Source organism: Salmo salar, chromosome ssa14 (assembly GCF_905237065.1).
Source record: "Salmo salar chromosome ssa14, Ssal_v3.1, whole genome shotgun sequence".
Taxonomy (NCBI): Eukaryota; Metazoa; Chordata; class Actinopteri; order Salmoniformes; family Salmonidae; genus Salmo; species Salmo salar.
In genome coordinates, this window is record NC_059455.1 from 91,588,432 (window position 1) to 91,601,730 (window position 13,299).

The 13,299-nt window shown below is 46.7% G+C and overlaps 1 pseudogene; it reads left to right on the forward strand.

The window, feature by feature from the left end:
• LOC106570617 (cartilage-associated protein-like) lies at positions 1–10,268 on the forward strand (annotated as a pseudogene).
• The last annotated feature ends 3,031 nt before the right edge of the window (positions 10,269–13,299 follow it).

The window sequence follows — 13,299 nt, forward strand, 5'->3', positions numbered from 1 at the left end:
TCTGATAACCTGGCCAAGGCCGTGTCTGCTGCCCACAGCTTCCTCCTGAAGCACCCTGATGATGAGATGATGCAGAGGAACATGGCCTACTACAGGACTCTACCTGGAGCTGAGGAACATGGCCTACTACAGGACTCTACCTGGAGCTGAGGAACATGGCCTACTACAGGACTCTACCTGGAGCTGAGGAACATGGCCTAATACAGGACTCTACCTGGAGCTGAGGAACATGGCCTACTACAGGACTCTACCTGGAGCTGAGGAACATGGCCTAATACAGGACTCTACCTGGAGCTGAGGAACATGGCCTACTACAGGACTCTACCTGGAGCTGAGGAACACCTCACAGACCTGGAGACCAAGTCCTACGAGGTAATCACACATGTACAGTTGTACACACACACACACACACACACACACACACACACACACACACACACACACACACACACACACACACACACACACACACACACACACACACACACACACACACACACACACACACACACACACACACAGGGCAAGCACGCAATTTCACACACACAAGTGCCAAGAGAAAGCTGCTTTATAATGATCTCCATGGGTTAGATGGGGTTAGGGGAAAGCTGCTTTATAATGATCTCCATGGGTTAGATGGGGTTAGGGGAAAGCTGCTTTATAATGATCTCCATGGGTTAGATGGGGTTAGGGGAAAGCTGCTTTATAATGATCTCCATGGGTTAGATGGGGTTAGGGGAAAGCTGCTTTATAATGATCTCCATGGGTTAGATGGGGTTAGGGGAAAGCTGCTTTATAATGATCTCCATGGGTTAGATGGGGTTAGGGGAAAGCTGCTTTATAATGATCTCCATGGGTTAGATGGGGTTAGTGGAAAGCTGCTTTATAATGATCTCCATGGGTTAGATGGGGTTAGGGGAAAGCTGCTTTATAATGATCTCCATGGGTTAGATGGGGTTAGGGGAAAGCTGCTTTATAATGATCTCCATGGGTTAGATGGGGTTAGGGGAAAGCTGCTTTATAATGATCTCCATGGGTTAAATGGGGTTAGGGGAAAGCTGCTTTATAATGATCTCCATGGGTTAGATGGGGTTAGGGGAAAGCTGCTTTATAATGATCTCCATGGGTTAGATGGGGTTAGGTGGTATCAGGTTGACGTCATAGGAGGAAGTAAAGGCTTACTCCAAGTGTTAGGCTGAGGTCGCAGTTGCAGCCTGATCACTAGAAATAGACTTTCAGATGTTGGATGTTTGAAAAGGTCCTGAGATCGTTGATATAGGCCTTCCTTGAAGCTCACAATTATTTTATTTTTTAAAAACAGTCCGCCAACTGTGGAATCAGAGTGTGCTGCTGAGACCGCTGTGCAACAGCTGTTCATAATGCTCCAGAAAGCCACTAGAATGCTGAGAATACTTGATGTTACTTGATGGTAATAGTGAGTCATTTTTTTATTATTTTGTTTTAATACCTCTTTGGGCTAGGGGGCAATATTTTGACATCTAGATGAAAAGCGTGCCCAAAGTAAACTGCCTGTTACTCAGGCCCAGAAGCTAGGATATGCATATAATTGGTAGATTTGGATAGAAAACACTCTAAAGTTTCTAAAACTGTTAAAATAATGTCTGTGAGTATAACAAAACTGATATGGCAGGCAAAAACCCGAGGACAAACCATCCCAAAAAATAATATTTTCAGCCTACCACTTCAGCCTTTCCAATGGCTGTCATGTTTATTATGAGGCGAAAACCTCCCAGATTTCAGTCAGTTCTCAGGGCTTCCACTAGATGTCAACAGTCTTTAGAAAGAGTTTCAGGCTTGTTTTTGGAAAAATATGTTAGAATTTGTCATTTTTCTAGGTGGCTCCCATTTTGGCTGTAGTGTTTTCATGCGCGTGGATGTGAGCGCGTCCTTTGTTGTTTATCTCCGGTCTTAAATTTTATCATTTATTTACGTATTAGGGTACCTGAGGTTTGATTATAAACGTTGTTTGACTTGTTTGGAGAAGTTTATTGGTAACGTTTGGGATTCATTTTGTATGCATTTTGAAGGAGGGAAACCGGTGGATTATTGAATGAAGCGCGCCAGCTAAACTAAGTTTTTGGGGATATAAAGAAGGACTTTATCGAACAAAAGGACCATTTGTGATGTACCTGGGACCTTTTGGAGTGCCAACAGAAGAAGATCTTCTATCGCTATTTCTGACTTTCGTGGCGCACCTGCCTGGTTGAAAAATGTTTTTCATGCTTTTGTATGCGGGGCGCTGTCCTCAGATAATCGCATGATGTCCTTTCGCCGTGAAGCCTTTTTGAAATCTGACACAGCGGCTGGATGAACAAGAAGTTAAGCTTTATTTTGATGTATGACACTTGTATTTTCATGAATGTTAAATATTTCAATTTCTGTCATTTGAATTTCGCGCTCTGCAATTTCACCTGATGTTGTCGAGGTGGGTCGCTAGCGCCACGCCTAGCCATGACAGGTTTTAACCCTGTAACCACTCAGAATTAACCCTGTAACCACTCAGAATTAACCCTGTAACCCTGCTCTGTGTTCCGGTGCTCTGTGTTCCGGTGCTCCTGTGTTCCGGTGCTCTGTGTTCCAGTGCTCTTGTGTTCCGGTGCTCCTGTGTTCCGGTGCTCTGTGTTCCGGTGCTCTGTGTTCCGGTGCTCCTGTGTTCCGGTGCTGTGTTCCGGTGCTCTGTGTTCCGGTGCTCTGTGTTCCGGTGCTCTGTGTTCTGGTGCTCCTGTGTTCTGGTGTTCTGGTGCTCTGCTGCTCTGTGTTCTGCTGCTCTGTGTTCTGTGTTCTGCTGCTCTGTGTTCTGCTGCTCTGTGTTCTGTGTTCTGCTGCTCTGTGTTCTGTGTTCTGCTGCTCTGTGTTCTGCTGCTCTGTGTTCTGTGTTCTGCTGCTCTGTGTTCTGTGTTCTGCTGCTCTGTGTTCTGCTGCTCTGTGTTCTGGTGCTCTGTGTTCTGTGTTCTGGTGCTCTGTGTTCTGTGTTCTGGTGCTCTGTGTTCTGTGTTCTGGTGCTCTGTGTTCTCGGTGCTCTGTGTTCCGGTGCTCTGTGTTCGGTGCTCTGTGTTCCGGTGCTCCTGTGTTCCGGTGCTCCTGTGTTCCGGTGCTCTGTGTTCCGGTGCTCTGTGTTCCGGTGCTCCTGTGTTCGGTGCCTGTGTTCCGGTGCTCTGTGTTCCGGGTGCTCTGTGTTCCGGTGCTCTGTGTTCTGGTGCTCCTGTGTTCTGGTGTTCTGGTGCTCTGCTGCTCTGTGTTCTGCTGCTCTGTGTTCTGTGTTCTGCTGCTCTGTGTTCTGCTGGTCTGTGTTCTGCTGCTCTGTGTTCTGTGTTCTGCTGCTCTGTGTTCTGCTGCTCTGTGTTCTGGTGCTCTGTGTTCTGTGTTCTGGTGCTCTGTGTTCTGTGTTCTGGTGCTCTGTGTTCTGTGTTCTGCTGCTCTGTGTTCTGGTGCTCTGTGTTCTGGTGTTCTGTGTTCTGGTGCTCTGTGTTCTGTGTTCTGCTGCTCTGTGTTCTGTGTTCTGCTACTCTGTGTTCTGCTGCTCTGTGCTCTGTGTTCTGGTGCTCTGCTGCTCTGTGTTCTGCTGCTCTGTGTTCTGGTGCTCTGTGTTCTGCTGCTCTGTGTTCTGCTGCTCTGCTGCTCTGTGTTCTGCTGCTCTGTGTTCTGGTGCTCTGTGTTCTGTGTTCTGGTGCTCTGTGTTCTGTGTTCTGCTGCTCTGTGTTCTGGTGCTCTGTGTTCTGTGTTCTGGTGCTCTGTGTTCTGTGTTCTGCTGCTCTGTGTTCTGCTGCTCTGTGTTCTGCTGCTCTGTGTTCTTCTGCTCTGTGTTCTGCTGCTCTGTGGTCTGGTGCTCTGTGTTCTGGTGCTCTGTGTTCTGGTGCTCTGGTGAAATAAGTCTGGTCTTCTAATCTAGTTACAATGAAGGTGTTGTAATGTTGTGTTACTGTATCACCGTGTGTGTGTGTTGTTGTTTCAGATGTTGTTTGTGTGAGCGGTGCGGGCGTATAACGGTGATAACTACCGTACATCGCTGTCAGACATGGAGCCGGCTCTGAGGGACTTCTTCAAGGTCTATGATGAGTGTCTGGCTGCTTCAGGAGGAGCCAGGGAGGTCAGAGACTTTAAATACTTCTGCCCGTCCATCGCAGGTGAGTGGTATTACTGTATTACTATTACACGCGCACGCACACACACACACACACTTCTGCTGTCCTTGTGGGGCCCAAGCAATTGATTCCCATTCAAAATCCAATTTTCCCTAACACCTAACCCTAATTCTAAGCCCTAACCTAAACCTAAACCTAACCCCTAACCCTAAAATAGCCTTTTTCATTGTTGGGACCTGCGAAATGTCTCCAGAAGGTCAGAACAAGGACAGTAAAATCCAGAACAGTGACGCTGCTCTTGCCTCCCCAGTGAATGACCTGAAGGACGCAGTGCCGTGTGTAGCCAGATGCATGTTGTTTGACCCCAGTGATGAGGTGATGAAGAAAATTTAAATTAATAATAAATTAATATATAATATATATTATATATTTATATAATATATAAATAATAAATAAATTAAGATTAAAGACACAGGAGACAATAATACAAGAAACAACACTTCTGTAGCTTGTCAACTACGTGTCTGTCTATCCCTGTTCTCTCCTCTCTGCACAGGCCATACAAACGCTTCACACCGCGTGGCCGCTGCCACTCTAACCTGGTGGTCCCAGCGCGCACGACCCACGTGGAGTTCCAGGTGTCCGGCAGCCTCTGGAACTGCCGGTCTGCAGCCAACAAGGCTGAGTTCATCTCAGCCTATGCTACCCTCCAGTCCCTAGACTTCCTGGCGCTGACGGAAACATGGATTACCACAGATAACACTGCTACTCCTACTGCTCTCTCTTCGTCTGCCCACGTGTTCTCGCATACCCCTAGAGCATCGAGCCAGCGGGGTGGTGGCACTGGAATCCTCATCTCTCCCAAGTGGACATTCTCTCTTTCTCCCCTGACCCATCTGTCTATCTCCTCATTTGAATTCCATGCTGTCACAGTTACCAGCCCTTTCAAGCTTAACATCCTTATCATTTATCGCCCTCCAGGTTCCCTTGGAGAGTTCATCAATGAGCTTGACGCCTTGATAAGTTCCTTTCCTGAGGATGGCTCACCTCTCACAGTTCTGGGTGACTTTAACCTCCCCACGTCTACCTTTGACTCATTCCTCCCTGCCTCCTTCTTTCCACTCCTCTCCTCTTTTGACCTCACCCTCTCACCTTCCCCCCCTACTCACAAGGCAGGCAATACGCTTGACCTCATCTTTACTAGATGCTGTTCTTCCACTAATCTCATTGCAACTCCCCTCCAAATCTCCGACCACTACCTTGTATCCTTTTCCCTGTTGCTCTCATCCAACACTTCTCACTCTGCCCCTACTCGGATGGTATTGCGCCGTCCCAACCTTCGCTCTCTCTCTCCCGCTACTCTCTCCTCTTCCATCCTATCATCTCTTCCCTCTGCTCAAACCTTCTCCAACCTATCTCCTGATTCTGCCTCCTCAACCCTCCTCTCCTCCCTTTCTGCATCCTTTGATTTTCTCTGTCCCCTATCCTCCAGGCCGGCTCGGTCCTCCCCTCCTGCTCCGTGGCTCGACGACTCACTACGAGCTCACAGAACAAGGCTCCGGGCAGCCGAGCGGAAATGGAGGAAAACTCGCCTCCCTGCGGACCTGGCATCCTTTCACTCACTCCTCTCTACATTCTCCTTTTCTGTCTCTGCTGCTAAAGCCACTTTCTACCACTCTAAATTCCAAGCATCTGCCTCTAACCCTAGGAAGCTCTTTGCTACCTTCTCCTCCCTCCTGAATCCTCCTCCTCCTCCCCCTCCCCCCCCCTCCTCCCTCTCTGCGGATGACTTCGTCAACCATTTTGAAAAGAAGGTTGACGATATCCGATCCTCGTTTGCTAAGTCAAACGACACCGCTGGTCCTGCTCACACTGCCCTACCCTGTGCTTTGACCTCTTTCTCCCCTCTCTCTCCAGATGAAATCTCGCGTCTTGTGACGGCCGGCCGCCCAACAACCTGCCCACTTGACCCTATCCCCTCCTCTCTTCTCCAGACCATTTCCGGAGACCTTCCCCCTTCCTCACCTCGCTCATCAACTCATCCTTGACCGCTGGCTACGTCCCTTCCGTCTTCAAGAGAGCGAGAGTTGCACCCCTTCTGAAAAAACCTACACTCGATCCCTCCGATGTCAACAACTACAGACCAGTATCCCTTCTTTCTTTTCTCTCCAAAACTCTTGAAGGTGCCGTCCTTGGCCAGCTCTCCTGCTATCTCTCTCAGAATGACCTTCTTGATCCTAATCAGTCAGGTTTCAAGACTGGGCATTCAACTGAGACTGCTCTTCTCTGTGTCACGGAGGCTCTCCGCACTGCTAAAGCTAACTCTCTCTCCTCTGCTCTCATCCTTCTAGACCTATCTGCTGCCTTTGATACTGTGAACCATCAGATCCTCCTCTCCACCCTCTCCGAGTTGGGCATCTCCGGCGCGGCCCACGCTTGGATTGCGTCCTACCTGACAGGTCGCTCCTACCAGGTGGCATGGCGAGAATCTGTCTCCGCACCATGCGCTCTCACCACTGGTGTCCCCCAGGGCTCTGTTCTAGGCCCTCTCCTATTCTCACTATACACCAAGTCACTTGGCTCTGTCATATCCTCACATGGTCTCTCCTATCATTGCTATGCAGACGACACACAATTAATCTTCTCCTTTCCCCCTTCTGATAACCAGGTGGCGAATCGCATCTCTGCATGTCTGTCAGACATATCAGTGTGGATGACGGATCACCAGCTCAAGCTGAACCTCGGCAAGACGGAGCTGCTCTTCCTCCCGGGGAAGGACTGCCCGTTCCATGATCTCGCCATCACGGTTGACAACTCCCTTGTGTCCTCCTCCCAGAGTGCTAAGAACCTTGGCGTGATCCTGGACAACACCCTGTCGTTCTCCACTAACATCAAGGCGGTGACCCGATCCTGTAGGTTCATGCTCTACAACATTCGCAGAGTACGACCCTGCCTCACACAGGAAGCGGCGCAGGTCCTAATCCAGGCACTTGTCATCTCCCGTCTGGATTACTGCAACTCGCTGTTGGCTGGGCTCCCTGCCTGTGCCATTAAACCCCTACAACTCATCCAGAACGCCGCAGCCCGTCTGGTGTTCAACCTTCCCAAGTTCTCTCACGTCACCCCGCTCCTCCGCTCTCTCCACTGGCTTCCAGTTGAAGCTCGCATCCGCTACAAGACCATGGTGATTGCCTACGGAGCTGTGAAGGGAACGGCACCTCCATACCTTCAGGCTCTGATCAGGCCCTACACCCAAACAAGGGCACTGCGTTCATCCACCACTGGCCTGCTGGCCCCCCTACCTCTGAGGAAGCACAGTTCCCGCTCAGCCCAGTCAAAACTGTTCGCTGCTCTGGCACCCCAATGGTGGAACAAGCTCCCTCACGACGCCAGGACAGCGGAGTCAATCACCACCTTCCGGAGACACCTGAAACCCCACCTCTTTAAGGAATACCTAGGATAGGATAAAGTAATCCTTGTAACCCCCCCCCCCCCCTTAAAAGATGTAGATGCACTATTGTAAAGTGGTTGTTCCACTGGATATCATAAGGTGAATGCACCATTTTGTAAGTCGCTCTGGATAAGAGCGTCTGCTAAATGACTTAAATGTAAATGTAAGAACAATGTGGTTTATTACCAGGACCACAGAGACAAGTATGGACTCAGTGACGAAGACTTCCTACCAAGATCGGTAAGACACACACACATACAAACACACACTCCAGTCACCCTAGTTATAGACTGACTGTTCTCTCTGCTACTGCATGGCAAGCGGTACCGGAGCGCCAAGTCTAGGTCCAAAAGCCTTCTAAACAGCTTCTACCCCCAAGCCATAAGACACCTGTACAGCTAATCAAATGGCCACTGGACAGTTTGTACACTGCTGCTACTCTGTTTATTATCTATTCATAGTCACTTCACCCCCACCTACATGTATAAATTACCTCTACTAACCTGTACCCCCACCTACATGTATAAATGACCTCTACTAACCTGTACCCCCACCTACATGTATAAATGACCTGTACCCCCACCTATATGTATAAATGACCTCTACTAACCTGTACCCCCACCTACATGTATAAATGACCTCTACTAACCTGTACCCCCACCTACATGTATAAATGACCTCTACTAACCTGTACCCCCACCTACATGTATAAATGACCTCTACTAACCTGTACCCCCACCTACATGTATAAATGACCTCTACTAACCTGTACCCCCACATACATGTATAAATGACCTCTACTAACCTGTACCCCCACCTACATGTATAAATGACCTCTACTAACCTGTGCCCCCACCTACATGTATAAATGACCTCTACTAACCTGTGCCCCCACCTACATGTATAAATGACCTCTACTAACCTGTACCCCCACCTACATGTATAAATGACCTCTACTAACCTGTACCCCCACCTACATGTATAAATGACCTCTACTAACCTGTACCCCCACCTACATGTATAAATGACCTCTACTAACCTGTACCCCCACCTACATGTATAAATGACCTCTACTAACCTGTACCCCCACCTACATGTATAAATGACCTCTACTAACCTGTACCCCCACCTACATGTATAAATGACCTCTACTAACCTGTACCCCCACCTACATGTATAAATGACCTCTACTAACCTGTACCCCCACCTACATGTATAAATGACCTCTACTAACCTGTACCCCCACCTACATGTATAAATGACCTCTACTAACCTGTACCCCCACCTACATGTATAAATGACCTCTACTAACCTGTGCCCCCACCTACATGTATAAATGACCTCTACTAACCTGTACCCCCACCTACATGTATAAATGACCTCTACTAACCTGTACCCCCACCTACATGTATAAATGACCTCTACTAACCTGTACCCCCACCTACATGTATAAATGACCTCTACTAACCTGTACCCCCACCTACATGTATAAATGACCTCTACTAACCTGTACCCCCACCTACATGTATAAATGACCTCTACTAACCTGTACCCCCACCTACATGTATAAATGACCTCTACTAACCTGTACCCCCACCTACATGTATAAATGACCTCTACTAACCTGTACCCCCACCTACATGTATAAATGACCTCTACTAACCTGTACCCCCCACCTACATGTATAAATGACCTCTACTAACCTGTACCCCCACCTACATGTATAAATGACCTCTACTAACCTGTACCCCCACCTACATGTATAAATGACCTCTACTAACCTGTACCCCCACCTACATGTATAAATGACCTCTACTAACCTGTACCCCCACCTACATGTATAAATGACCTCTACTAACCTGTGCCCCCACCTACATGTATAAATGACCTCTACTAACCTGTACCCCCACCTACATGTATAAATGACCTCTACTAACCTGTACCCCCACCTACATGTATAAATGACCTCTACTAACCTGTACCCCCACCTACATGTACATATTACCTTAGCTAACCTGTACCCCCACCTACATGTACATATTACCTCTAACCTGTACCCAGCACACTGACTCGGTACCGGTACCCCCTGTATATAGCCTCCACACTGACTCGGTACCGGTACCCCCTGTTTATAGCCTCCACACTGACTCGGTACCGGTACCCCCTGTATATAGCCTCCACACTGACTCGGTACCGGTACCCCCTGTATATAGCCTCCACACTGACTCGGTACCGGTACCCCCTGTATATAGCCTCCACACTGACTCGGTACCGGTACCCCCTGTATATAGCCTCATTATTGTTATGTTATTGTGTTACTTTTAATTTTATTTTTTACTTTAGTTTATTTAGTAAATATTTTCTTAACTCTATTTCTTATACTGAATTGTTGGTTAAGGGCTTGTAGGTAAGTATTTCACGGTAAGCTCTACAATTGTTCTATTTGACGCATGTGACAAATAAAATTTGATTTTATATTATACACACATTTCAGCACAGGTGCACACACACACACACACACACACACACCACCTGTCCACTATCTCTGTATGCAGGTCATTTGGCGCCTGTCATTGGTTGGTTTTTAACCTGTTGACTGAGTTCTTCATTTGGGTTGGCTTCAACATTGATTTGACGTGTGTGTGTGTGTGTTTTAGGAGGCGGTACGGTACTTGAACCAGACCACCATACAGCTACAGATGCTGGAGTTCTAGCGAGTGATGATGAGGTGTGTGTGTGTGTGAGAGAGAGAGTGATTCCTTTCAGATCACATGACCTGTGTCCAGCGGTACAATGTGACCAGTGTTTACCAGACTGCTGTATTAGACCTCACCACAGGGTGGCGCTGATCACTCAAAACAACACAGACATGTCTAATAACCATAGATGGCAGCATGACTAGTCTAGATCAGGCGTGGCCAGCCCTCCTCCTGTAAAGCTACCCTACTGAGTGATTTTGCTCCAGTCAAACTGTAACACACATAGTTAAGCTAATGAGCTGTTCATCAGTACTTTGATGAGCTGAATCAGTTGTGTTAGAGGAGGGTTGGAACAGAAGCCAGTAACTCTGCAGGACTGCAGCGGGAGACCCAATTTGGAGGCTCTGCCTGATCAGAGTGTAGTCTTTATTTACATATTCATCAGGAAACAGCAGAGAATGCTTTCCCCCGGTTACAGTCTTCAGGTTCAATACTAACTCTGTGGTGGTGTGTGTGTGTGTGTGTGTGTGTGTGCAGGGGGAAGTGGAGTTTCTAGAGGAGTTCCTGGATGCTTAGGATCAGCAGCACGTACTGAAAAGAAAGAAAGAGAAAAACACTAAACTAAACGACAGAAACAAGCGAAGGCAGGAGGTTTTCCCAGCATGCAGCGGGGTAATATGACCTTTTAAATAATGATTTGTATATTTCTGGATCATGCGCACTACCGTACAGTACAGAGGTATGGCAGTGAGTAATACTGTGGTATTAAATTGATGATGATGATGAGGATAATAATGTGGCCATTCACCTTTATATATGTGCACTCCCCTCTGTCTATTGTCCATGTTTTTAATCAAACTGATCACTGCCTTACAGTGGAGGCTGGTGAGGGGAGGACGGCTCATAATAATGTCTGGAACGGATCAAATGGAAACCGTCTGTTTGATGTATTTCATACCATTCCACCATCTGCTCCAGTCATTACCACGGTACCGTCCTCCCCTATTAAGGTGTTTGATGTATTTGATACCATTCCACCATCTGCTCCAGTCATTACCACGGTACCGTCCTCCCCTATTAAGGTGTTTGATGTATTTGATACCATTCCACCATCTGCTCCAGTCATTACCACGGTACCGTCCTCCCCTATTAAGGTGTTTGATGTATTTGATACCATTCCACCATCTGCTCCAGTCATTACCACGGTACCGTCCTCCCCTATTAAGGTGTTTGATGTATTTGATACCATTCCACCATCTGCTCCAGTCATTACCACGGTACCGTCCTCCCCTATTAAGGTGTTTGATGTATTTGATACCATTCCACCATCTGCTCCAGTCATTACCACGGTACCGTCCTCCCCTATTAAGGTGTTTGATGTATTTGATACCATTCCACCATCTGCTCCAGTCATTACCACGGTACCGTCCTCCCCTATTAAGGTGTTTGATGTATTTGATACCATTCCACCATCTGCTCCAGTCATTACCACGGTACCGTCCTCCCCTATTAAGGTGTTTGATGTATTTGATACCATTCCACCATCTGCTCCAGTCATTACCACGGTACCGTCCTCCCCTATTAAGGTGTTTGATGTATTTGATACCATTCCACCATCTGCTCCAGTCATTACCACGGTACCGTCCTCCCCTATTAAGGTGTTTGATGTATTTGATACCATTCCACCATCTGCTCCAGTCATTACCACGGTACCGTCCTCCCCTATTAAGGTGTTTGATGTATTTCATACCATTCCACCATCTGCTCCAGTCATTACCACGGTACCGTCCTCCCCTATTAAGGTGCCACCAACCCCCTGTGCTGATTTTACAAGGAAATATAGAAATACATTCACATGGTTCTTTTACAATAAAATCACATGGTGAAACCCAGCCCCCTCCAGTGGTCATTGCTGTCTGTTTGGTGTTAAAGTCATAGGGTCCGATTCAACCGTTCCTACGCAAGCCATTCATACCCACTTCTCAGTACTTGCTTTTGTCACGTCCTGGCCATAGAGAGCTCTTATTTTCTATGGTAGAGTAGGTCAGGGCATGACTGGGGTTTTTTCTAGTTATTATTTTCTATGTGGGGTTCTAGTTTAGTTTTTCTATGTTTGGGTGTATGGTATGATTCCCAATTAGAGGCAGTTGGCTATGATTGTCTCTAATTGGGGATCATACTTAAGTAAAAAAAAAATTCACCTGTGGGTTATGGGATATTGTTTTGAGTTAGTGCACGTAGCATCTCTGTCGTCACGGTTCGTTTATTCATTTATTGTTTGTTTATGTTTAGTTGCCTGTTAGCACTGCATTGTCGTCACGGTTCGTTTATTCTTCATTTGTTTCGTCTTTGCTTAAGTTTCACTATTAATTAATAAATTATGTGTAACTCAACATACGCTGCGCCTTGGTCCGTTTCTGCAAACGAACGTGACAGCTATTCAGATTTACCTTATGCAGGTGTGTAACGGGCCTTGCAGGCGTGGTTCCCTTCGCGCGCGGAATAAAGTTAATTAAACTGTTAAAAACCCTCCCACTTGCTGGCCAACTGTTTTTCCCGTGTAGTTTTCATTCAATAAGATTTTCAGTACATTTATCTAAAGCCATCCCTTTAAATGTGGTGTACCTTTAATTATACATTTCTCCACAGACTCACTAGAATATATGGAGAGAATGGGTTCAGAATATTAGCGATCAATGTAAATACACGCCATGTAAATACAGGCCGTTAAAATACAGGCATATTCGTCTCATTTTCAGCACCAATTGGTAGATTAAAAAAATACTCTGATCTTCTATATTATTTAAGGTTATTATTACATTTTTGAAACCATGAAATATTGGAAGGAGAGAAAAGTGTACACTAAGGTTTGAACAGTTGTCCTGTAAATCTAATAATCCTCACCAATCATAGAACTGTGATGACAACCATCGTGAACCATACACCAGGCACCAGGTTTAAAGTTATATTTATAGTCTGTGTTACATAATTATTAAAATAGGCTGCATTTCTCAAACTAATTTACATCTTGTAATGCATTAGTCTA